The sequence below is a fragment of the Littorina saxatilis genome, linkage group LG11 (assembly GCF_037325665.1).
Source record: "Littorina saxatilis isolate snail1 linkage group LG11, US_GU_Lsax_2.0, whole genome shotgun sequence".
Classification (NCBI taxonomy): domain Eukaryota; kingdom Metazoa; phylum Mollusca; class Gastropoda; order Littorinimorpha; family Littorinidae; genus Littorina; species Littorina saxatilis.
The window spans coordinates 12558150-12570865 of NC_090255.1; the positions used below are offsets into that span (position 1 = coordinate 12558150).

The 12716-nt window shown below is 39.7% G+C and overlaps 1 long non-coding RNA gene across 1 annotated transcript; it reads left to right on the forward strand.

The window, feature by feature from the left end:
* Positions 1–4883: 4883 nt before the first annotated feature.
* On the forward strand, positions 4884–11181 carry LOC138979768 (uncharacterized). The gene is made up of 3 exons (XR_011460126.1): positions 4884–5441; positions 6105–6249; positions 10675–11181. It is a non-coding gene; the product is annotated as an uncharacterized lncRNA (long non-coding RNA).
* Positions 11182–12716: the final 1535 nt, after the last annotated feature.

A 12716-nucleotide genomic window follows, 5' to 3' on the forward strand; every position in this document is an offset into this window, starting at 1 on the left:
CGTATATTGCTATTTCATATGTTACGTGGATTTCCATTGGTCAATTGGGCAAAACTGAGCTCAGTGCAAAAGTGATATCGACGACATTTCCGTCGATATCAGTTTTGATATCGACGACCTCTTTATTGCTTCCCCACTTCAAAAACAAAAACACCTAAATTTAAAAACAAACAAATATATATGAAAATGTAATTATCCCAGAATTTAGTTGAGCAAGTGACTAAAGACTTTTTGAAAGGAAAGACATTTTAAAATACTGAAAAGTACAAGAAAAGAGCGAACAAAAAGAATAATAATCAGAGGGAGGAATATGGAACAGCCAAAACTGAGACAAATACTTTTGTAATTTCTTTACATAAAATACAAAATGTCCAGAGAATTAGCAATATATCTAACATTGACTGACTGTGGGATGATATCTTCTGCCATTGGTCTGTTCCGGTCTCGATTTTTATATCACTGTCTCAACAGACCATAGCAGAAGATATCATCAAACAGTCCGTCAATATTGGGTAAGATTATTCGACATGGCACTGACGGTTGTTCTTAGGCCATAGTCGTCTGCCAGCCAACCGCCAACAGTAGCCAGGGATCACAGCATCACTGAGGTAATGACACCCCCAAGGGAATTCCAAGCTTCTCGGCTTCTATCATTTGTGTGATGTTCCGAAGTATATGTCGTGACGTCAGTTTTTCGTGGTAAACGTCTTCGCTATTAGCAATGTATCTGCGACGTTACCGTGGGTTCCGAGTTATGTGTGTGGTCCTCAAATGTGCTGCAAAACCTAAAAGAGTCAGTCAAACAGTTGTTGACATATTTGAGAGAAAAAGGAAAAGTCGCGTAAAGCGAAATTAATACATTTAGTCAATCTGTAAAACTCACAGAATGGTACCTGAACGCACTGCAATTCACGAAGACAATGCTTTGGCCATAACCGTTATCCAAACTGAAAGCGCTCACATATTCACATGGAAATTGTGTTCCCTTGAAGTGAAAAGCCAGTATAGCAGTAGCGTACAGCGCGTCACAGGAAAGCGCGCTTTTCTTTCATCTTTTTTTTATTTTTCTGAGATTGTTTTAAATCAAAACATAACATATCTATATATTTTTTAATGAGAAAATGACAAAGAATAAGCTGAACTAATTTTTGGATCGATCACTAGAATATAAATTTGAATTAAAATGTTGAGATTTTTAATGACATGATTATCATCTGTTATTTGCTAATTCAGTCGGGATCAGGATAATCCCTATAGATGAAAGCGTTCTTGTCATTGCAAATGTGGAGTTGTACGTTATTTGGAACATATTCTGCAGAGAACAAATGAGCGGGACCGTTTGACTCACAGCACAAAGACCGTGAATATACGCAGAAATTAAATTTAATGTAAACACAGTAGGAAGATATTTGCTAAACTTAAATTGACTGAAAAAGTTGGATCTGGCAGATCTTTTTTGTAAAGTTTCATGAAGATCTGTCCAGTATTTTTCTCGGAATCGCTCTACACAGACACACACAGACACCCTCGTCACGATTTCGAGTGTTTGTTAAAACATTTAATAAACAAAGGGAAGTAAGCGCTCTAAATGCATATGACATGTGTAATAGAGGAAGTGGGAGTTATTCGGAACCAGTCTCCTGGCACCTGAGAGAATAACAAGTCGCGTAAGGCGAAAATACAATATTTAGTCAAGTAGCTGTCGAACTCACAGAATGAAACTGAACGCAATGCCATTTTTCAGCAAGACCGTATACTCGTAGCATCGTCAGTCCACCGCTCATGGCAAAGGCAGTGAAATTGACAAGAAGAGCGGGGTAGTAGTTGCGCTAAGAAGGATAGCACGCTTTTCTGTACCTCTCTTTACACCCCCGGTATAGGGGTGTGTATAGGATTCGGTCGATGTGTGTGTTTGTTTGTTTGTGTGTTTGTGTGTTTGTGTTCGCATATAGATCTCAAGAATGAACGGACCGATCGTCACCAAACTTGGTGAACAGGTTCTATACATTCCTGAGACGGTCCTTATAAAAATTGGGACCAGTCAAACACACGGTTAGGGAGTTATTGGTGGATTAAAATTATACAAGGACTTATAGAGGGACATATTAATGGTCAAAGGGAAATAACCATTCTCACTGCCACCAACTGAGAAGGTTATTTCCCTTTGACGGGGGTGTTTTTCCTACCTCGGAGGAATTTCTTGTTGTTTTAACTTTCTGAGCGTGTTTTTAATCCAAACATATCATATCTATATGTTTTTGGAATCAGGAACCGACAAGGAATAAGATGAAAGTGTTTTTACATTGAGTTCGACAATTTAAGTTTGATAATAATTTTTATATATTTAATTTCCAGAGCTTGTTTTTAATCCAAATATAACATATTTATATGTTTTTGGAATCAGAAAATGATGGAGAATAAGATGAACGTAAATTTGGATCGTTTTATAAATTTTTTTTTTTTTTTACAATTTTCAGATTTTTAATGACCAAAGTCATAAATTAATTTTTAAGCCACCAAGCTGAAATGCAATACCTAAGTCCGGGCTTCATCGAAGATTACTTGACCAAAATTTCAACCAATTTGGTTGAAAAATGAGGGCGTGACAGTGCCGCCTCAACTTTCACGAAAAGCCGGATATGACGTCATCAAAGACATTTATCAAAAAAATGAAAAAAACGTTCGGGGATTTCATACCCAGGAACTCTCATGTCAAGTTTCATAAAGATCGGTCCAGTAGTTTAGTCTGAATCGCTCTACACACACACACACACACACACACACACACACACACACACACACACACATACACACACACGCACGCACATACACCACGACCCTCGTCTCGATTCCCCCCTCTACGTTAAAACATTTAGTCAAAACTTGACTAAATGTAACAAGTCGCGTAAGGCGAAAATACAATATTTAGTCAAGTAGCTGCCCTTTTTCAGCAAGACCGTATACTCGTAGCATCGTCAGTCCACCGCTCATGGCAAAGGCAGTGAAATTGACAAGAAGAGCGGGGTAGTAGTTGCGCTAAGAAGGATAGCACGCTTTTCTGTACCTCTCTTTGTTTTAACTTTCTGAGCGTGTTTTTAATCCAAACATATCATATCTATATGTTTTTGGAATCAGGAACCGACAAGGAATAAGATGAAAGTGTTTTTAAATTGATTTGGACAATTTAATTTTGATCATAATTTTTATATATTTAATTTTCAGAGCTTGTTTTTAATCCAAATATAACATATTTATATGTTTTTGGAATCAGCAAATGATGGAGAATAAGATAAACGTAAATTTGGATCGTTTTATAAATTTTTATTTTTTTTTACAATTTTCCGATTTTTAATGACCAAAGTCATCAATTAATTTTTAAGCCACCAAGCTGAAATGCAATACCGAACCCCGGGCTTCGTCGAAGATTACTTGACCAAAATGTCAACCAATTTGGTTGAAAAATGAGGGCGTGACAGTGCCGCCTCAACTTTCACGAAAAGCCGGATATGACGTCATCAAAGACATTTATCAAAAAAATGAAAAAAAAAGTTCGGGGATTTCATACCCAGGAACTCTCATGTCAAATTTCATAAAGATCGGTCCAGTAGTTTAGTCTGAATCGCTCTACACACACACACACACACACACACACACACACACACACGCACGCACATACACCACGACCCTCGTTTCGATTCCCCCTCGATGTTAAAATATTTAGTCAAAACTTGACTAAATATAAAAAGCATTAAAGGTCCTCGTCTACATTTTCTGACAGAAATTGAGATTTGACCGCTAAAATGTTTAATCCATTCACTAACACTTTCAAAAAAACACCCCCCTCCGATCAGAAAGGACGGAGCAAGTGTAGCCGTTTGAAAATTCATTGATGTATTCCATCGTAGTAGGATATCCTTATTTGGAACATAATCGTAGTAGGATATCCTTATTTGGAACATAATGTAAACCGGAAGTTTTCAAAGTGCTCAACCACCCAGAATTCCTAGCGGTGAGCAGCCGCTGGCTTGACGAAAGTTCTCTGGTAAGTTCTTTTTATCAATTATGCAATACATTCTTGTCGTATAAGACTTTCAAGTGGCTGCAAACAAGGCTTCGTTATGCAACAAAGCAGTTTCAAGCAATGTGTTTGCTCTGTTCACGTACTGTGTTCGTCATTCGTAGATTTTAAATCTTAGCCGAGTTGACGCATTTCAGGGAACCTCTCAAAAGTCAGATTTACGCTTTCAGCATTGCACATCACGGTACTTTGTTTTATGGCGGTTTACAAAGAGGCTCTGCTTAATGATTCGGTTCAGGAATTAAGGAGTCATCATAAAAATAAAGCAAAAGCATAGGTCTAACGCTAACTGAATGTTTCGAGAGGCACAGTTCCGACACAGTGACACACGTACACTGACAATGAAATCTAAAACGCTTGCAATCGATCTAAATTTGTATTTCTGCACACACAAAACATTTCGACTACAAAATAAGGATCGGAATAAAATAAAAAGTTATTTTCCAACAAGAGTCCTTGATTTGTGTGCTTTCATTTATAATGAGTTTACGCCGGTAGACTACTACCCGCAACATCGATGTCAGAATCGCCATTGATTTTCCTGCAAGACTGACTAACAACTACAGATCTAACTGAATCAGTTGAATCAGAGATCTAGATTCTCCGGTCGAATCTTAGAATGCAGCTGGTTTTTATATGTGTGCCGTATGTGTGTAAAATGTGCGTGTTTGTGTGTATGTGTAAAATGTGCGTGCGTATGTCTGTACGGATGTGTGTGTTTGTGCGTGTGTGTGTGCATGTGTGTGTACGTAGATGCGTGCGTACGCGCGTGCCTGCGTGTGTCAGTGTGTGTGTGTGTGTGTGTGTGTAACATTCACGTGGTAGTACGAGTGATTGAGTGAATCGGAGTATCTGTACGTGTTTGTTTTCTTATACCTAATCATGTTTTCTTATACCTGATCATGTTTTAGACGATTCATGTATGCATTTATAGTTCTTAAAAATGCCAAACGTGTAACTCATTATACATTTGCCCCTTATGGCATAATTAAACTAACACTGTACTGTATTGCATGGTAGGTATAAGCCACGTATTTTATTCAGTTATGATTCATGTCCGTCAAGTATAACCGTTTGTCCATGTCTTTTAACAGTTTTGTTTTGTTGTTTCTTTTTTTTCTGCAAAAGCTGTCCATTTCGATACTCAGGTCGAACAAAGTACGCTTATCTCATGTCTCAACTCTGAGCTAAACATCGTCTCCACCGGTCAGAAGAGGCAGGGCAGGGCCAGCAGGTGCGGCAGTGTTACATTGTTTGTCAGCGCAATCGGGAATCAAGGACACAGAGTCCGCATGCGGACAGCAACTCAAGAAGCTGCCGCCAAGAGTTATCGGGAAGAAAGATCCAGTCTCTTAGTCTTACAGTGAGTTTGTGTAGTTACAAATGTAATGGTTTGAAGATTTCTTCTCTCTGTTATTGCTTGAGTGCTTATGTTAATCTCAGTTATTCAAGTATGGGCTGTATATTGTAAATGCGTGTGTGTGCATATGAGAGAGTGAGAGAGAGAGAGAGAGAGAGAGAGGGGGGGGGGCGGTGGTGACACACTATACTTCCGTTTGCTGTTTAAAAGGATACTTACAAAATCGACAATCCCATCAATCAGTCGAGACACAATTTATTAACAGAATTTTAATTATATACCAACTTATTTAATGCATACACTCTTACATATGTATATACATCTGAATGCATAAAGCACACACACACAAACATGTACAAAGTACCCCCCCCCCCCAAAAAAAAAAAAAAAAAAAAAAAAAAAAAACAAAACATGCCACCCATTAAAATGCTGATAACTCATGAATTACTTATGCAACTTACTTCAAATTTGGTGTACATTGGCCTGAGATATGGGATAATAATTCCACAAAGTTTCATGAATGCCGGTCAAGTGCGCATGGTTTGTAATTATATCTATATGCCGCTGGTTTCATAATACTACATCTACTAAAACAGATAAAATGGATAAAAATGTGAATGCACCACATTATTTCATGACAATAGGACTTTTAACTGTGTTGGTCAGAACATGATTAACGAGATGACCGCGGGGGAGCTAGCTGGTCCTGTCCATTGCTGAGCGGCTCGCTCCCATCCCCGGTTTTGGGCATGGACTGCAGAGGATCCTTCCCAGAGGCGCCTACTTCAAGTGCCACCACATGTCCTTCCAGGTGTGTTTGTCACCACCACCAAGATAGGTGAAGGGAGGTTGATAACCACCCGTCAAAGACCTGCAATTACAAAAATAGTACTTAAAAATCTGAAACAGTTTCAAAACTGTTAGCACACTGCTGTTAATCGCCATAAGTTGTGCATGACTCGACTATGATGTGCCGTAATTATGCATTAAAATTATGATGAAAAAACAACCTGAAAAGTGATGGGCGTGTCAGGATAGGGCGGATAATCGTTATATGAAATCTTTAGAAATGTGTCCTGTTTCAGTTATAAATCTTTAAATGTTATAACAACATCCTGGAAATTCACTTCGTAATACTAAAGTAGAAATGGCCCAGTCAGGCTGATTTTTTGGCAAATACAGGTTGACCTTAAAAAAATGCAACCCTCAAAAATGTTAATAACTTCTACATCTGTTGACCAAATCACTTTATATTTGGGGGACATAAACTTAAGCCTATGCATGACCCTTCCACATCTTGGCAACTTTTATTTTTGAAATAGCACAAAAGTCTGACCATTTGATCTACAAAATTGCCCCTTTGTGAAAGTGTCACGGTAGCTGAAGTTTATGTCACCCAAATATAAAGTGATTCGGTCAACAGATGTAGAAGTTATTAGCATTTTTGAGGGTTGCATTTTTGGGGGGTCACCTGTCACCCAGTCTTCTTCAAATTGGCAAAACAACACTGCTAGGCACAACAGCTGAAACAAATCAATTTGTGTGGGCAAAAAATGAGTTGTTCTTCAATTTGAGATAATAAAAAAATTAAAAAAACAGGGTCACTCTTGCTCACACAATCAAATCTGCATCCAAATCAGTATGTGTTGTTCACATATCTTGTCTAACATGGACGCTATGGCATGCTGAGCGGTGTAGGTGTCAATACTCTCAGCAGGCATAAAAGGCAGTTTTGAAGCCAGTTTAGCGGGTAATAAGACAAAGAATGGTACATTTGAGTAACTCGCAAACGCATTGCCTTCAAACTTTCGGAGATTTGTGTTAACACATGTCGTAAAGTACACACGAAATCTCAAGTCATGTGAGGTATTAGTTCTGCTGTTATGCGACATCCCAGAAAGAGTTTTAAAAATAAAGATGTACCCTGTCCGATTGAACAGAATTTTTTTTTAGAATTAGCATGCATTTAGAAAAATGAAAGCTTCAATTTACCCTTAAATTTAATACAGTTTCACCAATGGCTGTTCAAAGTGCACTTGTTTAAACGCACACACACATTTTTGGAAAATGCTTTTTCAAGAGCCATTGATCAGTTAAGCGTGTTGGCAGTGAGCTTTGCTATGCGTAGGCCGACAATTGCGCTCAGCGCTCTGAATGAGTCAACTTCTTAAAAAAACTACTTTCGCGTTGAAATCCTCATACCACCCATGTCTGATAAAATATGTACATGAAATTTGAGTATGTGGCGCATCTGTCATTGTTCTTGAAGATTTCAACAAATAAAATTTGTTCAATGATTCAGCAAAAACCTATCGTCAATTTAAGAACTGTTTCTGACATGACAAATAACAGCAGACCTAATGTCTCAAATTACTTGAAATTCCGAAAGTACTTTACAACATGTGTTAGCACAACTCTCCGAAAGTTTGAAGGCAACGCGTTAGCGAGTTACTGTTAACCCGTGGTTTGTAAAAATGTAAAAACATTTTACAAATCACGTCGAACCTAAAACCGCGATTTGTAAAAATGTAAAAACATCGCATTCCACAAAGTAATGCATGCCTTTTATTTTTATTAATTTTTCTAGTTTAGAGCCTCTACGCTGAGTGGTGGGGGTGGTTTTAGTTCCACATCCCATGTTGGTGCAATCCCATTTTGCCACCGTCCCATTTTTTGCCCCATCCCATTTTTGCGACATTTCACAAGCCAAGCGTCGTTTTACAAACATGTCCTAACAATAGCGCGACATCCCATTTGGCCGCCATGCCGTTTCACCGCATTCCATTGTCGCGACATTTCACAAGCCAAGCGTCATTTTACTACCGTGTCATAACAATAGCGCGACATCCCATTTTGACACCATCCCATTTGGCCGCCATCCCATTTTTTGACTCACATGCGAAGCAAAAGTGAGTCTATGTACTCACCCGAGTCGTCCGTCCGTCCGTCCGTCCGTCCGGACGTCCGGACGTCCGTCCGTCCGTCCGGAAAACTTTAACGTTGGATATTTCTTGGACACTATTCAGTCTATCAGTACCAAATTTGGCAAGATGGTGTATGATAACAAGGCCCCAAAAAACATACATAGCATCTTGACCTTGCTTCAAGGTCAAGGTCGCAGGGGCCATAAATGTTGCCTAAAAAACAGCTATTTTTCACATTTTTCCCATTTTCTCTGAAGTTTTTGAGATTCAATACCTCACCTATATATGATATATAGGGCAAAGTAAGCCCCATCTTTTGATACCAGTTTGGTTTACCTTGCTTCAAGGTCAAGGTCACAGGAGCTCTTCAAAGTTGGATTGTATACATATTTTGAAGTGACCTTGACCCTGAACTATGGAAGATAACTGTTTCAAACTTAAAAATTATGTGGGGCACATGTTATGCTTTCATCATGAGACACATTTGGTCACATATGATCAAGGTCAAGGTCACTTTGACCCTTATGAAATGTGACCAAAATAAGGTAGTGAACCACTAAAAGTGACCATATCTCATGGTAGAAAGAGCCAATAAGCACCATTGTACTTCCTATGTCTTGAATTAACAGCTTTGTGTTCCATGACCTTGGATGACCTTGACCTTGGGTCAAGGTCACATGTATTTTGGTACGAAAAATGTGTAAAGCATGTGAGTCGTATGGGCTTTGCTCTTCTTGTTATTTATTCTTCTTGCCAAGCCTCACTATACTACTATACTGCGTTATTCAACTAGGAAGACATGGGGCCCGGGTAGCTCAGGTGGTAGAGCACTAGACTTGTGATCGAAAGGTCGCTGGTTCGAATCCGGGCCGGGACGGACACGGGTCAACTTTATGTGCAGACTCAGAGATGGTATCCATCTCCCACCCCCGTGTCACCACAATGGCACGTTAAAGATCTTGGTCATTCTACCATAAGTGCAGATGGCTGATACCACCTAAACACGCATACATCAAAAGCCGTGAGGGCGTAAAAACTCGAATCGTATAAACCAATTCATGTCCAATATAGGCAATTAAGACCTGACGGACAATAAGCCCCTTATAAAAAAAGGAAGACATTCCGTTTACGCCAAATCCCATTTTTGCCACAATCCAAAATGTCACGAAATAGGGATGGCGGCGAAATGGGATGACGGCATGGCGACAAAATGGAATGTGGCGCTAGTGGTATGACACGGTGGTAAAATGACACTTGGCCTGTGAAATGTCGCGAAAATGGGATGGGGGCAAAATGGGATAACGGCGAAACGGGATTGCGCCAAAAGGGGATGTGGAGCTAATGGTACATGATATGGTGGTAAAATGACACTTGGCCTGTAAAATGTCGCGAAAATGGGATGGGGGCGAAATGGGCTAACGGCGAAACGGGATTGCGCCAAAATGGGATGTGGAGCTAATGGTACATGATATGGTGGTAAAATGACACTTGGCCTTAGAAATGTCGCCAAAATAGGATGGGGGCGAATTGGGATAACGGCGAAAGGGAACTAATAGATCCCTTGACTTTGGGGTAGTGCGACTCTGTCACTGCTAGCTTTCCACTCGGAGGAAGCGACCGGAATTTCCCAACGATGGGACCTCCGAGTAATGAAAATAAAAATAAAAAATAAAAATCTTAAAATTAACAGTAACAGAGTCGCGCTACCCCAAAAGTCAAGGGATTTCGTATTCGTCCCTTGACTTTGGAGTTGACAAGAAAATATCGGGCGCAAAAACGTGATTTGTAAAAATGTTTACCGTGATTTGTACAATTTTTTTGTCTCATTACCCGCTAATGCGGCTTTAAAAACTGCCTTTTATGCTTGCTGAGAGGATTGACACCTATGACGAGTAGTGTAGAACAATCACCATCTTGCACATCTGATCGCAAGATTATGCATCCCCGAAATATTCTGCTATGTCTCCGGTGCATCAGTATCTGTCCGAAGTGTTTGAAAACAACTAATTACAACACACAAATCCCCCCTCCCAACCTCCACCACCACCCCCCCCCCCCTCCCAACCTCCACCACCCCCCCCTTCCCACCTCCACCACCACCACCCCCCCTTCCCACCCAAGAAAAAAAAGAAGAAAAGAATAAACACATTGATAAATACAAGGAGAAGGAAAGAATTAATTCACTCTTTTTTCAATAGTTTTTGATAACAAATCTATTGCTTCTAGGTCATCATTATCAGGCCGATGATTAAACCAAAGCTTAGTCACGGAAATGCATATATGGACTAAAAATGACGTGTTTTTTCTTGCAGGACAATGGCTTGGACACTTATGACTTCATCCTGAATCGGCAGAGCAGCGATGTATTCTTACATGGATGCCATGGACGCCTTCCACCTAGCGGGCACACAGATGGTCCACAAATCTACCCACTTGTATATTGCATACCTACCCCCTCACTCTTAACCATTGCTCCTTCAGTTCTGTAGTAAAACATAGAGCGATTCTGAAAATATTGCAGGACATTAGCTTCTTTACTTCTGCAGCTGCATCAACACACACACACACACTTAATACCGATGCCACATTTCAAGTAATCGGGCTGCATGTATATTTGTTGTCTTCTGACACGGCTATGCATGCTAAAGTCCACAATCAGAATGGCAGGAGCTATTGGAAAACCCGTTTTCTTTTTTTTGCATTTTACGGTAAATACATTTTTGTCTTTGATCTTCAGGCTTCCATAACAGTTCTCTAAATGTCTTGAGAATACGCCTGAAACGTTACATGAACCAAAACAACAACCGAAAAACAAACGCTGTGCATAGGGAACACAAATATCGATGATAATCTGCTAATAATTTAGCAGGGAGTATCAGCCGGGACATTATTTATTATTCTGAATAGATCAACATTCATATATGCATCAAGTGTACTAATTGATCCTGCTAAATAGTTGTATTTGTTTGTGACTGATGCACTTTTTATTCACTTTGCACATGTATCACGCAAGACAAATCAAGGGAGGTAATTTTGCTCGGATTAGATGGTTCCCTCCCCTGATAACAAAAGCACACAAATTAATTTTTTCCCCCTTCTCGTATGTGTTATTCACACGTTTTGTTGGTTTTTGTTGAATATTGATGTGAAAGGTTCAGTCCTTCCCGAGTAAACTATTCGATTTACAGTCTCAGAACAGACCAGGCCTGAAAAGACCATAGGTAAACTCATCAACTAATCAGCCTGGGTGCAGTTTGTGATTGTTTTTTATTGACTGATTTGTGAACGAACTCAAGCAGGAATCTGTGATGATAACATATCAAAATAAATTATCACTTTGCGCATGAAGCAGCCAGGTTGTCGAATCTAAGTCTTTGTTCATGTACAATCTTGTCTAAATCTGAGATGGTGAGCCAAAAGCTTTCATGGGAACGACTGTGCCTTTCTGTGTCTCTCAATTTTTACACCACTTGCTACTCATGATTGCATGACACTAAGAACAGGCAAGATGTGGATATCGTGGTTTTAATGATACATTCGGACATACAAATGGTTACCGCTGTTTTCTTAGATACGTGTGATCTCTCTTTTTCCCCTGGTCCTTTCTTTTTGATGTTATTTAATTTAGCCTGAAGTTTGTTGCAACTATTGGTCCGCTTGCATTTGTTGTTATAGTAATTGTGGATATGTTATTTAATTTCTCTGTGTTCCCTTATTATGTTGTCACTGTCAGCTTGATGAATAAAGGCTGTGAGAAAAAAAAAGTTACCCTTCACTATTAGCTATTATACTAAATATTTCTGATACCTTGACCAAATACGATGTTTATTTTTGCGTGTTCTCGTTTTTTCAGAGCGAACACACACACACACACACACACACACACACACACACACACACACACACACACACACACACACACACACACACACACAGACAGTCTCTCTTTCTCTCTCTCTCTCTCTCTGTCTTTCTCTCTCTCCCACACACACACACACACACACACACACACGTACACGTATACACACACACACACACAGTTTCAATGTTAAAAACTTAAAACAATATCCCTGTAGCATCGATGAAGGTTGTGTACAGGAACATCATAAAAGCTTGCTTACAAACGGACTCGCTGTAATCGAATAAAACAGCTTTCGAATAAAATAGCTTACCGTTGCTTGCTCAAACTGCGGCTTCCTTGTCCACATTCCTGGCGCACAGATCTGCAATGTGCAACGTTACTGTTGAATACACACAATTTATGTTGAAGTCAGAGGGCACAGACAGACATAGCCCCCCCCCCCCCCCCTACACACACACACGCGCTGCGTGAAGATGCACGTCACCTTATCAT